The sequence below is a fragment of the Montipora capricornis genome, chromosome 1, assembly GCF_036669925.1.
Source record: "Montipora capricornis isolate CH-2021 chromosome 1, ASM3666992v2, whole genome shotgun sequence".
NCBI classification, from domain to species: Eukaryota; Metazoa; Cnidaria; class Anthozoa; order Scleractinia; family Acroporidae; genus Montipora; species Montipora capricornis.
The window spans coordinates 31,475,816-31,480,815 of record NC_090883.1 but is presented as its reverse complement, the minus strand read 5'-3'; positions in this window follow the sequence as shown (position 1 = coordinate 31,480,815).

Sequence of the window (5,000 nt, the reverse complement as noted above, 5' to 3'; positions counted from 1 at the left end):
TTGTTTAATTCTCGAGTCCACGACATACAAAATCTACAGCATTCAGTTTGGTTCTTTTTCCCCGCGTCACATTTTTCATATTGGGGAAGTTGAGAAATGACGACAGCAAAGACAACGACAAGTCCACAAAACAAGAATATCATTGGTTAAAAGATGAAAAATAATTGTGCTGCACGTGCAGCACGGATTTTAGCAAGTAGTTTTAGGTGCTCTGCGTAATGACGTAATAACGACGTGAACTCACCAAATTTGAGGTTTTGACGGCAAACATGAACATACCGAGCGAACCTTTTATTCACTATTTTTACCCTGAAACCGCTGGAACGCAATTTGTTTTTAGGATAATTCGCCCACTATGAACGCTATGAACGAGATGGAACTGAATCGCTGAGTTTAATACATTTTGATGGGACGTCGACGTCTCCGTCGCACATTTTGAAGTCTCCATTTTCCTGGCATAACGACAGATAGTAAAATACACGAATTAGCTGAGAAGCGTAGTTTGTAATCATGAAATATTTGAAATCTTCGATAAAGAAGATTTAAAGATTTTTTAAAGATCATCTTTCAACAAAATCTCTCATGAGATCATCACGAAGGTGCTTAAATATTGGAAACCCTCAGACTTCACGTGATGCAGGTTGCAATTGACGTCATTGTGCCTCACTGGGCTCGAAAAAAGACTGCATCGCGCGGCCATCTTGTTGGCACCACCTTTAGGAAAAAGCAATGTGGCAATATTGTAACAGCCACTTTCCAATTTTTTCCGCATTTGATCAACGGAGGTTCCGTTTTTACCCATACGTTCACTTGTCTGTACGAGGCTTTAGCACAAAAGTAGTCCCAACAAGGTGGAGCCACGAGCTTCGTTTTAGAGTGGAAAACCGTAGGACGCTTGATCCAATCTTTGGTTTCCCTTCTTTAAGAAAGAGTGGCCGTTGTTGTTTCAACCAATTCCACTTGGTTTTGGTGACAAAAAAAGGCTGTTGACCACCAATTAAAACAACTCAATCATGCATGTAGTTGGGGCCATTCTACGCTGGCCGCGTGACGGGATTTGTGTGGATTGTTGCGTGACAACTTGTTGTGTGACCCGCTTTCCACGGAGGTCATGTTAAATTTTATGCTACCAACAACTTAGTACCATTAAGTGTGTGCATGACTGAGGTAAAAATGGGGCCACATGATGATATCAAATAGGCCAATACACCTTATTCACGATGGCCGCCATGTTGGATTTGCTATTGTCATGCAAATTAGCTACACACCGGATGGGGCAAACAACACAAGTTCGAGAGATTATAACGAACATCTTAGCCACATAGATGATTTGTTTCACATCCACTGAATGTTTATCACGTAAGTAGTAAAATAGAATGATTACACAAATTACTTCGATGTTTTTTTAGTGAAAAATGAGCAGATAACGAAGTAGAAAGTCAAAATGTCGGACGAGATCAAAAGATATAAAATTGTTACAAAAGATACTTAATTCTAAATTCTAAAATGTACTTTTAGCAATGTTATTTAAATATTTCGACGAGCCGATTTTCCGCAATTTTCCTTTTTTCCAATGTTTGCCCCCCAGCATAACACATGGCTAATTTGCATGAAAATTTGAATATTCCGAATTGATGTTTGCCTCCTCTTCAAAGCGAGTCGAAGTGCGATGTTTTTGTCATGGTAATAGCTATAGTTTTACTTTACTTATGAAAGAAAACCAATTATCATAAGAAAAACTTCGCCCTTAGACTCGCTTTAAAGAAGAGGCAAACATTTTATTTATGTATGGCTTTTCAGACAAATGTCCCCCGTCACTGTACCAAGAGCCACAAAGGATAGAGAGGGAGACTAGAGTCACTAGACTGCATGGTTTCAAAAAATCTATTTTTCACAAACAAGCAGACCACTTCCGGTAGACTCGTTTTCATTCTGGTATCGTCGCGCAGAGCCTGAGCGTAATAGCCCACTCATTCAGTCCTAAACAAAAGGCATCATCTCGAGGTTCTGGGAAATAAACTCATGCAAATCCTTAAATTCAAACTACAAATATTCGAGCTACATACAGTGTTAAACTGAATCAATTGATGGAGCCTATACCAAAGTCAGAACAAATTGATGAGGTGGAGGCTTTTATTGCTGATGCGATAGAGCAGGCCTCTAAAGAAACCATTCCCTCTAAAACACACCATAGTCATGAAAATACCAGAACCTGTTGCTGGAACACCGCGAGGAGAAGGATACAACTAAACGAAAGTCGCTAACGAAGGAGGTTAAGAAACTGCGTACAAAGCTCAAGAATGCCTACTTTAAAACTCAGGCGGACGATATCAACTTAGCTAGTGAACAACGTAAAGCAGAAGAGGAGTTCAGACTGATGAAATAACACACATCGCTAGAAAGATCAAATAAGCCTCTCATATCTCCGTCAAAACTGGAGGAACACTTCTCTAAACATCTTGGCCCCCGTAGGTATGATCCGCAACCAGACTGGAACGACCAGAAGATCACTCTTACATTTTACCACCTGAAGACCTGCCCGTCATTGACACATCAGTCCCAGACCGCACGGAGATTGAGACGGGTAAAAAAAGCTCAAGAATGGCAAATGCAGAGGAACAGATAGACTGTACGTTGAGGATCTCAAATACGCGACATCGGAAAGACTACTGAAGTATTTATGCATCAGTCAATTCCAGAAGTGCCCACCCCCCCCCCCCCCGGGCTAACCCCCGGGCATTAGCATTTCCTTTTTAAAAATGGGCAAATGCCCCGGGGTGGGGACGAGGAAAGAGGGCAAATGCCCCGTCCCCGGGATCGAAATAGCCGTGTTCACGTCGGTGATCGTTTTTTGATAAACCAAATATAGTTCACCTTGTCAATGTGAAGAATAAAGACATTTTAAATGATGATGAATCGCATTTTAAGCTCGCAAGATTTGTCTTGAAGATCGCATCATTTGAATTCGAAAACCTTTTGCATTTTAACTCCACTTTCATGAATTTAAAAATTGCTAGGCAAGTTTTGAATGCGAAATGCGAAGTAGTCGTGTTTACGCAGTCTTCACGTCAGTGATTGTAATGTGATATTAGTTCACCTTGTCGCTTTTATATATTCATATGCTTACAAGTATAAATGAAGAAATACCTAACATTGAGAAAACATTCCTTTAAAAACATCCACAAGTTTTTCGAGTCCGTGTCGGACAAGCCCGTCTTTAACGAAGGCCTCGTCTTTTCCGATAAACTCTTCCATGTTAATTTGAAAACACATGTGTCAAATGCCCGGGGGTCTCCCCGGGTAGGCTAATACCCAGCCCCGGGCCGCGATAAAATTGCGAATGCCCCACCCCTGGGACTGACAACTTAAACAAATGCCCCACGGTTGCCCGGAGGGGGGGAGGGGGAGGGGGATGGGCACCGCTGGAATTGATTGATGCATTACTTAACCTGGTAATGCTAGTATGGACATACCTCCAAGTACCATTGAGATGGCTTAACGCCAGCATCACATGTCTACCAACGAGGCATCCGTTCGTGTGCAGAAAACTACAGAGGCTTGAGTATCATTACATCAATGTCTCAATTTGTGTCAGCAATGACCGTCAACAGAACTCGCGAGGGACCTCGCGAGGCCTATGAGTTCATCCTCATGCCAACTCAATACGGTTTCCGGTCCAATAGACCAACCACTGATGCTATCTTCATCCTGCGTCAAGTGCTCGAAACATCTCGTAAAACAAGAACTCCGTTCTTTGTAGCCATTGTAGACCTTAAGGCTGCGTAGGACTGGGTACCACGTGAGGCGCTGATGAAAATGTCTTTGTCTTGAGATGCGCCTTGAGTGCCCACAGATAGTAGCAATCCTGCGTGTCCCATACATAGCATGGATCAAAGGAAAAGGTCGGATGTTTGATACCCTTGTGGGATGGCGGCAGGGCGCTCTGAGTCTCCATCCATTTTCAATATCCACCTGGACTTTGTTATCAGAGCTGCACACCATGAGATAGCGGAAAAGTATCCAGACGCAGTGTTCATGTTTAAATACTGCATCCCAAACGAGTATCCCCAAGAGAACTGCGTAAGAAAGCACGAGCAAATCGCATTACTGAGCTTCTATACGCGAATGATCAAGCCATATTCGCTAGGTCCATCGAGAAATTGCAGAACATCCTCCATAAATTCTAAATTGTCTTGATTATGAAAGACGTTATGTCGTTAAAACTGGGATTTTAAGAAAATTTAATGCAATTTTATCCCGGAAAATGATCTTTAGTCTTTAGTTTCTTTGTCGAGATGTAAGGAGAGCAGCATTTTGCGCTAACTCTCTAGAGACTCTTGACGTTTTTAGACGGATAATCAGAAGCGCGTAATGCGTGTGCGTGTGTGTGTGTGCACGCGTGTATGGCTGTGCGTGAGTATGCAGCAACTACTTAAGTTATTTTGGCTACTCTGTATTATAGATCGTAGGAGCAAGGATGGCACAGTCGGTTAGTGCGCGACATTGGTGCAAGAGGTCCTGAGTTCGATTCCCGGATATCGCATTCTTGTTTCGACTTCTTTCCTTTCCGTGTAGCTAAGTAACTTTAAATACCCGTAAAACGGAACACTGATGGAGAGGGGGGGAGTAAAATGAGCGCACCGTCGACCTCAGGTTTGTCAGTTGAATTACTGTTACGAGTTATCGACGTTAAATATGGTTAATTTACTTTACTTTTATCTGCATTGTTAAGTAATTACTGTACAGTGGCAATGTAATAATGTATTTATATGCTTTATATGTAAGTAGTGTAAATCAGTGATGCAAATAAGTGGATAAAAAAAAAAAAAAAGGAAACAATAGCATTCAATGTTGAGCGGGGGAAAATGATGATGATGAATGAATCAACAATGAAATGATATATATGAAATGAATCGTCATATATGATTTCATATGTATCATTTCATCGTTGGTTCAAATAGCCATCTGACTAAGAGCCGAGATTCTTTTTAGCTGTGCAA